At 45.6% G+C, this 18,432-nt stretch overlaps 1 protein-coding gene across 3 annotated transcripts in view; it reads right to left on the bottom strand.

Moving 5' to 3' along the window:
• The window catches only part of JCAD (junctional cadherin 5 associated), a 60,244-nt gene that overhangs the window by 19,959 nt on the left and 21,853 nt on the right, over positions 1-18,432 (bottom strand). The window contains exon 1 of one of the 3 annotated variants that reach the window (XM_068172546.1): positions 8,896-8,984. The exons of the other annotated variants lie outside the window; for them this stretch is intronic. The gene's annotated coding sequence lies outside the window, so the exon portion shown is untranslated. Of the gene's footprint in view, positions 1-8,895; positions 8,985-18,432 lie in introns of those variants that run through there. 3 annotated transcript variants of the gene reach the window in all.

Here is an 18,432-nt window from a genome sequence, read left to right as displayed (position 1 = left end):
AGCCACATGTTGGGTGGGAGACCAGCAATGACAGAGGATTTGGTCCTGGCTGCCCTCTGTAACATCTCTCCTGCCCTTCACTACTTAAAATGTAGGGGAAGGTGGTAACCCTTTAACTGGCTGAATACAACTCCTGAAGTCCTTCTTGAGCATGATTTGCCCTCCCACCGCTGCATAACTATTTATAACAACAATATAAATGATTTTGTACAACTTTCAAGAAAATAAAACATCAAAGGAACATGATTCATACTGCAAAATTAAGCACACAACATCAAGAATTGCCAAAATCAAGGCACCCTGCATGGACACACAATTTGCTGCAGTCTCTAATTACATGACTGGAGGCTACTGAATTCTGCAGGACTCTGGCCTCCACTGGTACGCAGGCTAGGTGATGGCAGTTCTTCCTGGGCTGTCTCTACAGCAGCTATTCAAACACTGCTCTGAAGATACAGTTACTAACAGGCATCTGAATTACAAAGAGTATTATCTAGATGGGTCACACATTAAACTAGCTTATCTTCACTCAGGTCTGGGTGACATTATTCTAATTTCATATCAGACATGTGCCAGACAGAATATTTATGCAGACAGAATAAAGTGAAACAACCCTCTCCACTTTAGACACCCAGCATGAAGTGCTTACAATCTGATTTTTTGAAGGACTCAGCTTTAAAAGTGAATTAGGTACATTCAAAGCAACTGCTGCAAGAACTTAGTGCCTCTCTCTGCACATGAACCTAAGTATGGCAAATAGCTGTCCACACAATGAAAACATGGCATGAGCCAAAAAAATAATTTCTGTACTGTGCTTTCCTCCATCCCTCTGTCCATCTAATCCAACACCAACACTTTTGTCCAGGAAGCCCCATATCCCCCCACCCCTGTTAACTCCTCACCACCATGTACCCCAGTGCCTTCATTTCCCCCTTCCCACACTCAGCAACCCTTCTTGCTGTCCTCCCCCTCTCCTCTGGGATCCCTTCTCTGCCCTCCTGTCTCCTGGTCCCACCAGCTGAGCCACTCTTCTCACACAGCTCACCACTGCGGCAGTCAGTCTGTCCTTCCTCCTGCACTCCTCACAGCTTCTGCTGGCCAGTGCTCAGTTTGCATCCATTACCCCAATTTCTTCCTTCCCCTCCTAATGAACACCTACTGTCCTGTCTACACTTCCAGCAGAAGAGCCTCTGTGCCTGCTCTCTGCTCCCAGATTTGAGACCCCATCTCACCTATACCTGGAAGAAGCAGGAGCTGTCATTACAGGGATGATCTCACTCCAGCAGCACAGCCCTGGGCCGGGGCTACACAGGCATGCTCTGCTGGCACATGGCTTGGAGCAGCAAGGGCATGAGCACAGGGCTGGGTCACCAGTGGGCTGCTCAGCACCAGAGGCTGGGGTGTGCTGATGGATGGGGAGAAAAGTCTTCAGAAAATAGAGTAACTCAAAACAGAGATGAATCTGCCAAGAACATGCACAGATGTCTCCAAGCCTTGTCACCATAGATCTGTTCTTGAACATGATGGCACTGCAGCTTTTAATCAAAAAGCTGAATTTTTTTTTCTTTCCGCTTTCTAATGTGGGCAAAACAACATTCCTTCTCTCCCCCCCCTCTAGTTTTTCTTGGAAATGGCTGAATTGGTTTAGCTGACAATATTAAAATAAACCTAGCCTGAGAGAGAGACACAACCTGAAAGTCTCAGATCAAGTGATAAAAGCCTGACAGACTAGAGCAATGGAAAACAGGTTCTTATGGTTGTTTCAATACTAGATGGTGCTACTTGCTCCGGCTAAATATAACCCTGAGCTATATCCCAGGAGAATATCTAAGGCTTTGGACATTTTAATTGCTCCTGTTTTCTCACTCTGGCTTTGCATGAGTACATATAAAACAGCCTATCAAAAGCACATTAAACAAGGTTTTTACCTTGCTAATCTCATCTTTTGCAGGACAATAAAGTCAGATGGGACTGTAACCAGCCAGCTGCAGTGGTGCTGTGCATGCAGCCACCCCAGAATGCCATGCCCCTGCCTTCTGCTATGGAAACAACCAGCACCACAGCCACTGACTTGTAGACACGCTCCATTGGGAAAGATAAAATTAATGTGTTTGAAGAGCCTTCAACAATAATATTCACTATGATCAAATGTTAGCTATTTAATGCAAAGATAGTCTAGAACACAGGAAAAAGACTGGAGAACATTAATGCAACTTGGATGTATCCAACTTGTGGGGCTTAATTAAGCATAGGCTAGGAGTAAGGAAGGAGTAGGGAACTAGTCAGGGCTGCCTCCTAGACATGAGTAAATACCTTCTAGAAATTCTCAAAGGATGAGTGAAGGGCAAACATATTATTTAACTTCAAACAAAAGGGGGAAGGAGACAGATCTGGGGTATCATAGACCAAACAGCCTTGCTTTGATATTATATCAGACAAATTATTGTTCAAGTCCCTTGTAAATACTTGTAACAAGTGTGGATTTATCATGGAGCAGGAGGGAGCTGGTGTGCGATCCAAGAAGAATTTCCATCTCCCTGCATGCTGCCTTGCACTGCAGCTGCATCCACTCCCACATGATAAAGTCATGAGAAAACAGAAAATACAGACTTGTCAAGAACAAATTAAGCCTAATCTATTTAATTTTCTTCTTTGACGGAGCTGGGAGCATAGTGACTAGGGAGGAAAAAACAGCAGAAGTCACACATTGGAATGAGGAAAGCCTTGATGAATGCATGTGATAGTCTTATATGCAAACCAGGTGAATACAACTGAGGTATAATTTACTGTGGGCAGGCATACAAATGCTTCAAATATGTACTCAAGGAACAGTGGCAAGTCCAATATCAACCTGAAAACACACATAAGGGCTGTGCCTGGGGTCTTGTTCTACTCAGCATTTCCATTAATGACTTGTAAATTAGGAGGAAGATTACAATTACAAATCTCTAGGGAATGTTGTGAGCATTTTCAGGGATTAAAATTAGAATAAAATCTTAATAATCAAAGACCCAGTCTGAAATGAATGATTGAGATTCAATACAGGCAGGTGTAAAAAAACATGTTGAAGAAGAAGGATGTCATGCAAAACAAAAAGGAACAGTACAGGAAAAGAGTCTCTGGGGCTATAGTCACAAAGAGGGATGACATGATTTGACTCAATGATCTTAGAGACCTTTTCCAAGTTTAACAATTCTATGGTTTCCTGATAAGAGCAGTGCAGGGCTTGGTAGACACAGGTGAATAAGCGTGGAGATGGATCAAGAGGAGCATCACACATCAGGCTCTTTACTCCTCTCAGCCCTATATCCAGTTTGTGTCCTACCTCAAACAAGATGCTCACAGGAATGATAAAAAAGTGTGACCCCTAGAGAAGAGGGTACAAGAACTGGGCTTGTTTAGTTGGAAGAAAAGTGTGGATGAATGAGGGTGAGAGAATGAGAGACTATAAAAAGTTTTAAATATGTTAGGCTGCTAAAAGGCTGCAATAACCTTGTCCTACTCCCTGCAGATGTGGATAACCAAAGGTACTGACTTAGGAGGCAGCAAGGGTGATTTAGATTAGATATTAAAAGGAGCTGTCTAGCCATAATGATAGTTATTGACTGTTTATGCTGGTAGGCTGTGAATCAATACAGGTTTTCAAGAACTGACTGAATGAATATCTATCAGAAGTGATGCAGATGAAGCATGATGCTTGTTTCCTGCCTCAGAAACAAGGGATTTGGGATGGAAACGAAACTTTTTAATATTCTTCCTCTACCTTCCCCCCAAAAGATGTCTTGTTTTGTTGGCATGCCCCACACATTTCCAAGAAAATCAAAACTCTTTCCTACAAATCTCAGTGCAGCCACCTCACCTCAAATACAATGTGACTTTCCCCCTCTATCTCCAGCCCCTCTGCTACAACTCTCCTTGCACCCTCCTTTCCTGACATCTCTGCATTGCAGGGAAGAGTTGGGGGGGTGTGCTAGGGGGGAGCAGGTCTGGCACAGGGGTAGAAAAAGAAACTTTGCTTCTCCTCCAGGGATGGAAGGGACAGGGAGGCTGAGACACAAACCACACATCACAGGTTGAAGGCTCCTGAGCAGAGAAGAGGCAGCAGATGAGCAGAGGCACCAGAATGGGGTCCTGACCAAAGGACTCTGATCAGATCATGGACATTCACCAGGCAAAGCTTCAGAAAGTTCCCGTTACAGCCAGTGCTACTGAAGGCTTCAAAGCCGCTAGTGCTACATGCATAATCATCTCTGCAGACTACACAGGAGGAAGACGTGCCAAAGTTATTGCTGGAAGATAAGCCAACTTTATGTTGTTTCTGCATGTCTTCCCAGGCCAGTCCCTCCCATTCACCTCAAAGAAATTAAAAAGAAGTATGTGAATTTTTGTGTCCAACTCTCATTACCTGCAGGCAGGAGAGTTCACATTTTTTCACTAACACAGAGATTCACAGACAGTGAAAATTACAGCTCACATCCTCTTTGCATTCTTTGAGCAAAAAGACCTCACTGAAATCCTGGAGGAACTGTGCCAGAGAACAAATTAATGATACAATGTGTCTCCAATAAAATTAGGAAGCGGGAAGGATGAGAGGAACAAGTCTTAAAGAGTTTATTTAACGTTCAGAAGGTAGTTATTCTTGTCTTGTATCTCCCCTGTGCAGATGCATCTGAAAACCCACCATGGCATGAGAGAGTGCACAGCATCTCCTGGGGCACATCTCAATGAGTGATGGCTGCTCTTCAGGTGCTGCCGTTTGTTAGGAGGTTTCAGACTCTGCTTTCTCGCATTTGCCAAGAAAAAAATGGTAGAGAGAGAGATTATTTTTTTAAGTAATGTGGGTGTTTGAGTACTGGGTTCACACAATGCTGAAAGATGTGTCCAATTATGCATGGATGGGAGTTGGTATCTGAAATAAGTTTGATTCTTAAATTTGTCATGGACCAATCCAGGCCTGACTGAGCACTGATAGGCTGAGGCTCTTAAGCATCCAAATAGATGTAAATGCATAACAGGGAGAAAGGATATGTCCAAGCATGCACAGATACCACTGTTTGTATTAGCTGGTTTTCAAAATGTCAACAGCTGGCTTTCACTGATGATAGACCAGCACATCAGTCCACTGAACTTGGCCCAGATTTTTTTCAGAGAAGGAGCAATTGTTAAAAAGCACTCACTGATACTCTGTGCTCCAGATATAACCAGTCCTTACACCAATTGGCAGCATATGGTGTATTTCCTCAAATGACAGCTTTTGTCTGTCACAACAGGAGAGCAAAATAGTACATTTATTACACCAAGTATAATTAGTCAACTCTTTGCCTCCCAAAAAGGAACTGCGGAAGAGGATGTTTTTTAGGACTCAGATGAATGTTTCCATGCTGTTTACAGTTTTGTATGGAGCAGTTCATTTTGGTAGAACAAAGCACAGGGAATCACATTTGTTGCTCCCATCTTAAAATCAAGATATTATGGGCTAATCATCTCACCTAAAATACCTATGGGCAAAGTCCTAATAAGCTACTCCCACATTAGGACTTCATGAACAACTTTTTTTTTTGTATTTTTTTAATAGAAAAGCTCTCCATTTGTACAAGACAAAAGAAAAGAAAGGAAAAAGGGATCTCAATAATAACTGTATTAAATCTGTCAAAGCAAAAATTTTTAATAAGGGATCTATCACATGGCTGAACTTCTTTGAGGTGACAGCGACATGACTTATAGAGCCTGGGCTCTGTGATCAAAAGGATTACACACATTAGCATCCTACTAATCACAGCAGGACAGGCTGCCCCATCAGGCCAGGACTCACGGAGGAGGGATCCATAAACAAACACTTTCTCCTGCTCACAAATGTGGCTGGGAGCAGAAGTATTCCAAGGTTGGTGTGGTCTTCTCTTCTTTCAAAGAGGTAAGGATTGTGTCTTTTGGAGTAAATAAATTCTCAGCATAGTCTTACACATCTGTTTGTTTACTCATTTTCAGACACTACCATCCTCTCCTGCGTGTTATCCTCTTTATATTCCCCTTGTACGTATAATCAAATGCCCTCTCTTCCGGACTGACCCTCTGCTTCTTCCTGTATTATAGACGGCTTTGATCTTTCTTTCTTGGATCCGTGTGTCCTGACTGGTAGTCTCGGCAGGATTTCCCCCTGACCCCTCGCTATACCAGAAAATAAATGCCAAAGTAGCATTTTTGTGCACTAGCATAGAAAAAAAACTAGACAGATGCTAGAGAAGGCTACACACAATCAATGCTGTGCTGCTGAGGAACTGCGTGTGCTGGGCAGGACTGCCCACCACACACCAGGCCGGTGAAGGGTGACCCACTTCCTGAGCACAGATAAGCCCCCTGGACCAACAAGGTGAGCAGTCATCATCACAAGGACCATCCTGAAATGTCAGAAACAGCTGTTCATTTATCCGCCCTTCATCATGCTCTTAGTGACTTGCAGGGTGCCATGAGCATTTTCAAAAAGCAGAACCCAGCCTTTAACTTTTTTTTCCTTTTTTCAACTATCTCAGATTTTTTCCCTTGCCTCACCATTTGAGACGGTCCAAGTTATGGCTGACAAATTCCATTAATATCCTAACTGTAATACTCTTGGGCAAAGAGGCTCCTGCAGCTTTTCATTCCCTGCAGGCACTGCCAGTACCAGAACTGAGGGTTATTTCTAGGTAGATGTGAAAAGATGCCATCAGTTCACATCGAGACCTTAACAATCGCATCAGGACTGCTGAAAGGCTGACCAACCCCTTCCTTCACAGCTGGAACTGGTGAGTAACTTTCCCCAGTAAGCCCAAGCCCCCTTGCCCTTGCAATAAAGCACAATAACAAGATTGCAGAAAGCAAGATAACCCTTCCACTCAAGGATTAGGAAACAACATCTGTTAAAAAAAAATAAACTGGTGTAATGGCTTCAGCAAGAGACCCAGAGGATTTTAGAGATGTAGCTTGGTCAACACATTGTGAACAGCAAATTACAAGAGAACAATTGTTTCATACCAAGCCCTCCTACCCCTGAACTCCCTCAAGGTTAATTAGGATGGCCTCTGGCCAAATTAATTAGAGGAGAAGATTTGGGCAGGACTTTGCTATGCACTCGTAACTAGTTCCAAGGTGACCAAGAAGTTCAGAAATGCCTCACCTTCCACGTAGAGCTTGCTTGGCAAAAACACAAGCTCACATGCGCCATGTCATTCTTCTGACAATCAGGAGAAACACTTAAAAGTCATGTTTCCCTAACTAACAGCTAACATAGAAGAACTTTCTGCATCCTTCCCACTGAACAGTATGCCCTTGTTTATTTTCTGTGTGCTTTTTAGGTCATAAGAGGCCAGTGAAGTTATGCATCTAAAGAACAATATAGTACTGTAATATGCCAGTTGATACACACAGCCTGGCAGACCCTGAAAGATCCGTCTTTTCCAAGGGCTGGCAAATGCATGTTGCAGCGTGGAGAAATACTTAACATCACCATAGGAAGGGAGGATGCAGGAGAGCCCAGCCTTTGAAATGGCAGATTAAATTGGTGTTTTAGTTGGTATTCTAATGTGCCCGGATGGCAGAGCTTAGAGATGATCCTGCCTTGAGGGGCACAGCCATGCCCAGCTTCTCTGCCCCACGGCAGCAGTCTACCTCAACTTCCTCCTGCTCCTGCTGCCCAAAGCGTCCTTGGAAAAGGGAATAGCTGGCAGGACCACACTTTTTCCTCCAAGTGGTACCATGGTGAGTGGTAGAACTGCAGAGCATAGTCGAGTAGAGCAGATCTAACCTCTGTGATTACAAACCAAGTGCTGGCACAAATTATGGCTCTGCAAGTGACTGCATCTCTGATCTGTAGAGCCCTTCTCTGTCATTAATCTGATATTGTTTAGTTTGAAGCCAGAAGGTTGCTATTTTCCATGTGCCTGTTACCCACAAAAAGCAACAGCCAGTCTGGGCAGAATCTGAGCTTCTGAAGTAACAATGAGAAACGGCTTCAGCTCACGCAAAGAAGTGCAGTTGAATACTTTTCAGCAGGACACAATTCTCATTGTCACTAGCCAAGATTTAATGTCTTGACTCAGTGAATCAGACTGACTACTTAGAACAGTTACATCGTGTGTTCACTTAAAGACATGGGGCTGGAGTAACTTAACATGTAGAGCCCACACCAATAAAAAGCCATTATTCTCAACTCTTTAACAAAAAAAAAAAAAAAAAAAAAAAAAAAAAAAAGAAAAAGAAAAAGGAAAATAACCCAAACAACCACCCATCCTTAATAGATGCAAGAGTCCTTTGGCATAGATCCAGTGGCAGACTAAGGCCATGATTTGCAATTCTGAGGCAATTATGAAATGACATAACAGCACAGATCTCCTTCTGACAGAACAGCTGGGGTTTTGTCTCCTTTGCAACAGGACATGGTTTAAAACAACCACCAGAAAGTAAAATAACCCAAAGAGCCATTTAACTACTGTGCAAATATCGGAGTACAGATAAACACCAAGAGGGACGGAACTTGGTGTTTCAGACCCTGGTGCCACATCCTCTCGGGTCGGTGAGAGCCGGCACCGAGCCGCAGCCGGAGCCCCGGTCCCGGGCGCAGGGGACCGCAGCGACCGGAGGTGAATGAAGGGGAGCGGCTCCAGCGAGCGGCACCGAGCAACTTCCCTGGGACCTCGGCTCGGGGCGAGCTCCCGGGGGGATGCCGGCAGAGAGCCCCGCCAGAGGCGGCGGTCACGGCGGGGAGAGAAGAACGAGCAGGTGCAAAGGATGGGAACCCGAGGGACGTGCCCCCCACTGCCGCGAACCGCCGTCCGCTCCGGGACACCTCCGAGCGCCGCCGTCCTTCCCTCCCGCGCCTCCTCCAGCCGCCCGCCGCCCCCTCCCCGACCCGCCGGGACTCACCGCTCCGGGCGGCCGCGCAGGACCCGCGGGTGGCGCCTGGGGCCGCGCTCAGCGGCCGCGGCTGCGGGAGGCGCCGAGCCCGCGGCGGGCGGGGCGGGAGGGACGGACAGACGGACGGAGAGGAGGGAGGGAGGGAGGGAGGGGCGGCCCCTCGCCCCGCCCGTCCCCCGCGGCCCGCCCCGCCCGGCCCGGCGCGCCCGCGGGCGGCTCCGCGGGGCAGCGGCGCACCGGGCGCTGCGGCGGGCAGCGGGTGTGCTGGTGTGCTCCGGAAAATTGGACGGGCAGCTCCTGCCCTCCCTCTCTCTCCACAGATGAGCACAGCTCATGGTTCAGCTGAGATGAGCGACGTCAACTTTCTTAGCTCAGGGAAAAGCTGCGGGAGGGAAGACGGGTCTATCAGGGATGGAGTACACCAGCAGACCGTTCCAAAACTTGCTGTTCCCGCTGGCACCTGGCCATGCACCCAAAGGGCTTGTCTTCAACATGGTTTTCAGACGTTTTTGAAGCATTGTTGGTTGCCTGCTCCCCCGCCTTTCCCTTCCCCATGATCTATTCAGCCTCTAGAAACAGGTGAATAATTTGCAAATATCTTTTGGTTTAATGACACTCTCAAAAAAAAAAAAAAAAAAAAAAAAAAAAGCATATTTGTGAATCATTTACTTTAGTAATTGGTTGGGCCCATCAACTGCTTGCCCTGTCTTAATTGACTTTTACCCCAGGCTATCAAAGCGCTTTTACACAAGTTCATAAATTGAGTCCTATTCAATATGTGCTCTAGTTAATAGTGAGAAAACAAGGGCAGTAAAGTTACATGATGAGCCCAAGGTCACGGCAGAAGTCTGCAGGAGAGCCCAGAACTGAATACAGGTTTCCTGGTGCCCTGGTTTTCCAGGGCTCTGGGAGTAATTGTCATTGACCTGCTTTTCTATGGTCATCTCCTTTTGTCTTCCAGCAGTGAAGGTGTGAGCCTGCAGCTGCTGACACATGATGCAGCCACCAAAGACAATGCCACCAGCAGCAGGGGGGCCTTAAGCAAGACCCCTTGCACCCTGCCCCTGCAGGGTACCTGCGAAGTTCTTTGTGGCTTTGCTGGTTGGGAAACTCCTGTATTTTCCTGTGGTGAAGTCTTGTAGCTGACACAGTAGTCAGTCAGTAGAAGGTTTAAGTTTTGTCACAGAGCAGCTTCATGTGGGTGAGACGATAGCAAGGGTTTCCATCAAGGAAGCTGTGCTGCCACAACTTACAGTTTATTATTTAAATATCTTGACTCTGACAAGCAAATTGGGCGTTCTGGGTTTTTTAAATACTTGTCTCCTCTGTGTTGTTAGAAAAAATTTCCAGAATTATCTTCTTGTCTGCATGGCTACAGCTCTGTTTGTTCTCCTTGGCTGTAGAAGACAGTCCTGTTTAAATCCCTTCTTCCCAAGACAAAAGCTTTTGCTCTGCTTGGGTAGTCATGGTGTGCCACATGGAGCAGGTCCTTGTTCCTGGAGCTCACGACTCTCCATTGGGAAAGCTGCCTTGGCCCTGGATTTAGGGGGTGGGAAGAGGTGGGGAGGGGAGGAACAGGCTGGACCATTTGAAATGGGACCATTTACTGAACAATGTCAGAGTGAAGGGACATCTTTTTGTCTTCATGATGCCGCAGCCTGTAGAGATCATGATAAAAGTACAGAGGACAGCACATCTCAGAGCTGCCTCTCTGCACCTGGGGCTAATTTTTGCTACATCTCTTCTGAGAACACTTTGTGGGCTGCAAATGGAGGTGCAGTCCTTGGAAGGAGGCACTCCTGCAGATTTGTCTGGAGTCCTGCAGTCACTGAAGATTCCCCCAAGTGAAGTCAAAGGACCTTGAAGTTATTAAAAACAGAGGAAGAGATCCTAAAAAAAGAAAACAGTGCCCATGCTCCTAGGTCTTCTGTTAGAGAGAAAAAACTGAAAATGTGAACTGAGCATAGCTCCACAGTCAGACACCAGAAAGCAAACATGATTTTTAAGACAATAGGAGGGATGCCTTGGCCTGGATTCACAAGTGATGACTGGCAGCCCCAATTAATGTCCAAAGGGGATTGCCCAGAGGGTTGGTGTTACACGTTAGTCTGTGATTTGGGATGTCTGAGAGCTGAGCTTTTCAGCATCCAGGTGACTAGCTGATAGGAACTCCCTTAGCTCCTGCAGCATCTTGCCCTCTGCCTGTTAAAGAGCAAGTTCTTTGGGCAGGTGTTGCTTTTTTGTTTTGCCTTTGCCCATGCTGGGATCAGCGGGGTTGTGGTCTCAGGTTGCTGCTGTAGTGCCGACTGTGCCAGAAGGGCAAAGATGAAGGAAAGCAGAGGAGGCAGGAAAGCAATTCTGCCTTTTGATGGTCAATGTGCACAACTGATGGAGCATTGCTCCTCTGCAAAGCCCACAGTCCTGCAGCTGTGTGAGGAGATCTCCCTCTCTTGGCTCTTTCCAGAGAAGCAGACCATAGTCAGACATTCTTGAGTTTAGAGCTTCATCCTTAAAAGGCTAAAAGAACTAAATGTGGCTGAGAGAGAAGCATACAAATGGAGTTTGCAGAAAAGAGCACTAGAGCCACTCACTGTCCTGCCATGTAGGACTCCTAAGATGGGTAAAAATCAGTGTGATGGGGCAGGGTGACTCAATGGGGCAGCAGAGAAGAGAACCATTATTGTCCCCCTGCAAGGAGAAGGAGAAGGGCAAAGGAACCATGGATCAAAAGCTGATGATGGCTGTGTGTGTGAAGTTGGGTATCTGGACAGGAGCACAGTGGGGCTGCATGAACCCAACAAGCAGTAGAGCATCCCTGTGTCACAGCAGGCAGGCTCAGATCAGCACCTTGTGGGACACGGTAGAGCAGGTCTGCGTGCCTGGGCAAGCAGGGAACCAGGACTTGGCTCCTCAGGAGATGAAGAGCAGCGCCTGCAAGTCTGGCCTGCAAGTGGCCATTATGGACAGAAATTGTGGAAAACAGAAACACACAAACATGAGTAAGACAGGCCAGATGGGGGAAATACAGATGAATTAATTTACGGGGAAGGGAAAAGGAAAAACACAGAGACATGCTGCACACCAGCCAACTCTTCAGCAACAGCACTGCAGCTTGTCATCACTGTGCCAAGTGAATGGGAAGTTGTGCTCTGCTCAATACAAGTTATTGCTGCTTTATGCCTTTATAATTCTCCCTGGCCTTAAAACCTCCCTGATTGGGACTCCTCTGTTTATGTTTTATGTCCCATCAGCAGTGTCGCTGCTCAGGATCAGAACTTTCCTGCCATTCCTACAGAACTTGTCATGGGCTTGGAGCCTCATTTCTGGAGCTGATCATTCATCAGTGCTTTTTACTGTGAAATCAAGCATACTTTTCGCAATTTGGTGGGGTTTGAAGTGATTAGGTGCATTAATTATTCCCCAAAAGACTGTAACAGGTTTTGTCTTTGATCCAATTGCTGGGAAAATATTTAGGAACATATGCTGAAATCACCACATACCTGAAGTTTACCATAACTAACTAGCCACAGATGTGCTATTAAACCCCTAGTTACTTTTTCCTCTTGTCCATCCTATATGGCATGTTACAGCCATAAGATATTAAACTTACTTAGAATAGCTGCTAGTCAGAAACAAAATAGCTATTACCTTTTTGCAAGAAAAAATTCACATTGTCCATCCTGACAGTAATCACTTGTTCATACAATTGGCACCTCTTTTTAGCTTGGAACAGAGAAACTACAGATATTTTACTCTTACATCAAGGGAAACACTAAGCATTGCTGTAGAAAAGGTTTTCATTTGCCAGTTCTCTGGTGCTTCTTTAGATATATTTTGACTTGGTATTCAGGGATCCTTTTCTTGAACTGCTTTATTGCTTCCTAGGCATCCCAAAAGAGCAGAAGGGATGGGTGTTTATTGAATAGAGGGGCATAGTTCATGATGCCAGGTGGTGACCATTCTGCAAAGATTATTCAGTTCACAGCAATTGCTGTCTGTGCAAGGTGTTGGGCCCCAGGCTGCTGGGGAGCAGAAATAGTGCACTGATGGAGAGTATTTTCCTTTAACTGTAAGGACTAAGCTATCAGGTCTGTCAGATATACCTTGAAGTCCTAAAGTATGACACATGAAAGCGTGCTGGAGGGAGGAAAAAAATGGGGGGAAAAAGCTAAAAATAAAAGACTAGTTAACACGGAGGAAGCGTACACCCATATCGTGTGAGTTCCTGAACATTGTGAAGACTGACGAAAAGGCTGAGGGGTGTGGCACGCAAATTACCCTCAGAACTTAGCTGGTTTACATTTGGGAAAATTAGGTTGTGCTTCCAAAACTTTTGAAGTGCTAAATATTGTTAAAACAATCCTTACAGCTCTTTCATTCAAGGACTTGGCTCAGGGTACTCAGAAAATAACTAATGAGTTTCTCATCATAACACCCAAGAGAAATGGGAAGTTATCACAGTAATTACCCGTCACCCAGCTGAGGAACAGGACAGTTAAGCCTTGTTTTTCAGGGGTGTTTCTTGACCAAAATATTTGTACAGTCATTCAGCTGAAAAGCTCTTGAGAAGGATTAGAAGCTCCAGCTGGCCTCTCAGCAAGGTGATGAGGGGAGGAATAGTCATCCCCCAAATGTAAGGGAAGATAAAAGGAGAAAAGTTATGCAGTAGCAAGGCATGTTGGTGTTAGATCTATCCTACTTTTCTTAGCTTAAAATTTGAATGCTTTCTACTTCAGAGAAGACTAATTCCTGCATTTGCTTAATAATATACTACAGACTTGATAGTATATGCATTATGTACCAGGGTACAGAGTGGTACAATACAGATGTTATGGCAGCTCCATCCATCTCCATGAAGCTACACATGGAGGCTCAGCTGTGACTGCCACATTGGCATTCCAGCAAGAGATGATAGCTTCACTTGATAAGGAGGCAAGACCCACAGACACTGGGAAGTGAGACATGTGCAGCTGGGAAAAGGTCTTTTTCCAAGTACAGGTTTTAGCTTGGTTTCTGTAATAAGAAGAAATTAGTAGGAGCTGTGGCTCTCATTAACATCATTGTGCAGACTAGAGCATGAGGAAAACAGACTTCAAATAAGCTGAAGGAAGAGCAGCCTTTGGTCAGATCTCATGAGTTACCACAATGTGTTGATGATGTCTGTGGAAATGCCCACCTCCCATTTAGTTGTGAGTGCCCAGCAGCCACTGGGTCATGCCTGATGTCCACTGTAAGTCTAGTCAAGCAGTGGGTTCCACCCTGTCCTCCCATCAAACATCTGGCTACAGCTCAGCACCATCCTGCTGTGACTCCAGATTTACTGTGTCAAGTTCACATACTGACCTCTTGGAGTTACGGTGAAGACTGAAAATAAACTGAGGATACCCACTTTAGCTAAAAATTCTTTGCCTTTTTCATTAAATAAATTTCAAATGTACTTGGGGGAAAAAGAAAAGAATCAACTTCATCTTCAAAACAGCTGCAATCATATTCTTACTAATACAGATAATTTAACTTCCAAATACATAATGGGTGCTGACCAGGTCTTTATTTGGGAGAATAGACTCTGAAACAGTGGAGAACCTGGGGGAGGAGAAGCACAAGGGCCAGAGTGATAAAGGTATGTGAAGTAATGTAGAAACCAGAGAGGTCTTTTGGGAATGTCTCCTCCCTTTCCTGAACATCTACGTATAAACAATAAGCTGGAAGATGGCAAATACAGAACAGATAAAATAATTCTTATTTAATTTATTTAGCCTGATATGTCTAGGCTGTGAAATCACTGCTTTTAAGAGGCAACTGAAGCCCTGGGGTTTATTAGAAACAAAAGAAAATATATACTGATGGCAGAAGAACCTATAGCTACAGCAGTAAATATCAAGAAACAGAGTCTGGAAAGGATTTAGTCTTCAAAACTTTGGTCAGACTGTAATTACTGAGAAGATAAAGAAAAGCTGCCCTGGAGCAGGTTACTCCCTTCTCCCAAGCCCAGTCACTGCCATACAGAGAGGCTCAGAGGTGCTGAGGCACCTGTGTGCAGCTGGCAAGGGCACGCAGCAGGAGGGGCAGCTGGATCAGTGGCCATGGGCTGTGGGCCTGCCATTGCCATGATAGTCCTCCTGCTTGCCCCCAGGAGGCTGGAGATAAACACCTGTGAGTGACTTCCTTCCCCCAGCACATGCCATACCTTGGGTACCAGTCATGGTGGAGCCTCTGCAGTGAGCCCTTCCCTGGCGAGTGCAGATTCCCCCAGGGAGAGGAGAGCATCCTTGAAACTGTGATTTAATACACAATAAAACCTCTCTTTTTATAAATGCTTTGTGTCATAGTTTCTATTAGATCCAGAAGGACTGAATTAATAGCTATTTGACCGACTTCAGCTTTTAGCTGTAGTAATATAAGTTTTCAAATCTTAAGTTTCAAAAGGCAGCACTTCCCTTTCTGAAATACTGTGTCTCTACAGTGGATCTACATGAGCTGGTTTTATGAGATCAAGGGAAGAAAACTATCTGCAGTAGGTTGTTTGGGTTTTTTAAATAAGAGAATTTGAGCACAGTAGCAAGGGCAGAGAGTGAAGAAAGGCTTGTTTGTAATGGGAGCACTCAAAAAGTTCAACAACACTTTGCAAGACCCCTTCATGTCAGTGCATTCCCACAGAGAGCCTCACCCAAAAAGCTGAAATTACAGTCTTCCTCGGTTAAAGAAAAAAATAGGAGAATGGCTTGTAATTTTTGAACCAGGAGAGCTATGTTTATCTTCCAAGAAACAGCCCCTTGAAGACGTGACTGTCATGCAGGGTTAAAGAGCAGGCAGAAAGCCCACAGACGGACGGGCCTTGGCCGCTCAACACCCAGCACCAGGCATCTGCCTCCTGGGGCGAGGGGATGCTCCTGTTATCTATCTGATACAGAACAGTGTCGCGGCTTCCCGTATCCAAACACATCTTGACACTGGAGATTGCACAGATCCCAGGGCTCTGGAGGGAGGCCAGGGATGTGCCCCCGCCCAGAGCAGCTCACCGCCACGGCAGCAGAGAGGCGGCGCGGGAATCGCTATCAGGGAGCAGGGACATGTCACGGCCGTCTCGGATGGGCTGCAGGGTCAAAGGATTATGACTCAAATCCATTCTTCATAGAAAAATCTTTTCTAAATGCCTGACTACACTATGAAATCACACAGGGAGTGTCCTGTTATCTGTGGGGGTGGTACAGACCCACCTCTGCTTCATGCAGAAAACCAGAAAAAGGAAAATGCAGCTGTGCAGAGCATCCCTGCTGTACAGAGTCAGCTTTCCAAGCTGCTTTCCTTCCTTTCTACCTGCTTGTAGACAGGTTTAGCACAGTGAGTGGGGATATGTTTCAGCCCCACAGTAATAAACTTGCCCTGTGCATGTATATTTTAGTCTCGAATTTAACTCTTATTTGCTCTCTTATTCTTTTACACACACTTCTGCAGATACTGATGTTGTCCCCATTTCTTATCTACTCTCCACTGAAATTACTTTTTGAAGAGGTAGGGGAGGAGATACTTTTTTGGAAAAGTACTGGTACCAAGAACTTATCTGAGCAGCATTATGGAAACACAGTTTTGCTTGACAACCTTTTAAGTAACAGCAACTGTGCAAATGATTGCAGCACCAGCACCACAATGTCAGCTTGCACCGGACTTCATTTAGATTTGAAAGTCATTGAAATCTATTAGTTATGTTGTTGAAGTTTATACTCATAGTACAAAGAAATCTTTCTTGGAAGGCAGAGAAATTCAAACTCTCATACCAGAAGACTTTCCTGATTAGGCTGAATTTTTCTATTCCCTCCCTCCCTCCTTCCTTCCTTCCCTCCTTCCTTCCTTCCCCAGAGAGAAAATGGAACTAAGCACCAAACTAATAGAAGATTATTTTTAGCAAAGCCTCATTCAGATTAATCAAAAGGCATCCATGTGTATTTTACTAGGTGGGTTTGTTCTGAGGTCACCTTATGCACAATTTATGCAGCCCCCAATTCCGCAAAGGACTCCCAGACTCATCTGTGGAAATTACACCTCTACCTCACCATATTTTCTCTACTTCAGATGAGAAACAGACACCACTGAAGCCTTATTTATCACATCCTTTCCTTCCCTGGATCAAGCTTCACCCCTGCCATTTGGGCAAACTGCAGTGCTGCGATACAGAAGCATCATGCAGGCATCCCTTAGAGGAGACAGGCTGTTTAAGGACCAGGGTGCTGTGGGACATTTACACCACACAATTTCATTACATTGCCACTGTGCCCAAACCCAGTCACCCCCTCAGGCAAGTCCCTGCTGTGGGGGTCCCACATTCCCCTGTCTAGATGTGAGACCTCATAAGTTCTGCCTTCACCTGACAAAGCTCTGAACCTGGAAGGAGATCCTTTGTTCAAGCTGTTTTGGAGTGCTCTGGGAGAAAAGCAGCCAGCCAGCCTCTGAGTGAATGGCTGTTTGAACGGAGATTAAACCCTCCCCTGCATGTGCAACTTGCAGCCAGGCAGCCCACATCAGAGAAGTCAAGCTGCATCCACTCCAAGGGGAGAGTTAAAATAGAACTGAATCTTCTTACTTCAGCTCCATCTTTTGTTGTGCCCTGCAGGCAGCGTTCACCTGAATGTGTACCCTCCAAAGTCAGAGTATGCTTGCCTAAAGTGAAAAATGGCACACACAGCCCTATCTTTTTTATTCCCATCAGCCTCTGTTATCCTTGTATTGAGCATGAACTTAGTGGTCATGAGCAGCACCACTAACCATGTAGTAGCCATGTTACTTACATATTTCAGACGGGAAGCTGAAGAGCGAGTTGCAAAAGTTGTTGGGTCCTTACAAGTGACTCCTGCATATTTGAAAATACAGGCAAACAAATCCCTACAGAACTAACAATACTGCTTTAAGATGCTGTTCTCTACCTGCCAGGATCCACCTTCCCCTCTAACAGAGTCAGCTGTATGGATAGTGGGACCTGCATGCCCATTTCACCACCAAGTGAGTGGTTCCAGCCTGGATGGATTTCTGCACTGCACTGGGCTGAAGGTTTTGCAGTGAAGGAAGTTCTGCTGAGGGGTGTTTCCTTGTACAAGTGAAGGAAACAGCTTGGGGCAATGACACCATAACCCAGTACAGCTGTTTCTGCAGCCACCATTTGTTTGCATTCTAGGATGCATTGAAATAGCAGCTTGGAGCATTTCTGTTGCTGCTTATCCTCTGCCTGGGCTGTTGTTAATGCAACACTCACTCAATGAAGTGTTTGGGATGAAGTCCAAAAAAGCACTTAGGTGCCTAAATCCAAGACAGTGATTCACAGCTGCCTAAGGACTTAGGTTCCCCCCTTTGTATGCCCCTTCCCTGAACCTCTTTAAAAACCTGGGCTTCTGCAGAAGGTTGACTCTAGGTGCTGTCATCTTGACTGGGCTTGGCCACCAGAGCCTGCCTGCTGTGTCTGTGCTGTCCAGCAGATGAGGTGGCTGTGTTTGGGATACTCAGACACTCTGTCGATGTGCCACAGCTCTGAATTCAGCAGCCACAGCTGCTCTTGCT

The sequence above is a fragment of the Anomalospiza imberbis genome, chromosome 1 (genome assembly GCF_031753505.1).
Source record: "Anomalospiza imberbis isolate Cuckoo-Finch-1a 21T00152 chromosome 1, ASM3175350v1, whole genome shotgun sequence".
Classification (NCBI taxonomy): Eukaryota; Metazoa; Chordata; class Aves; order Passeriformes; family Viduidae; genus Anomalospiza; species Anomalospiza imberbis.
This window is presented reverse-complemented; position numbering and strand designations above follow the sequence as displayed.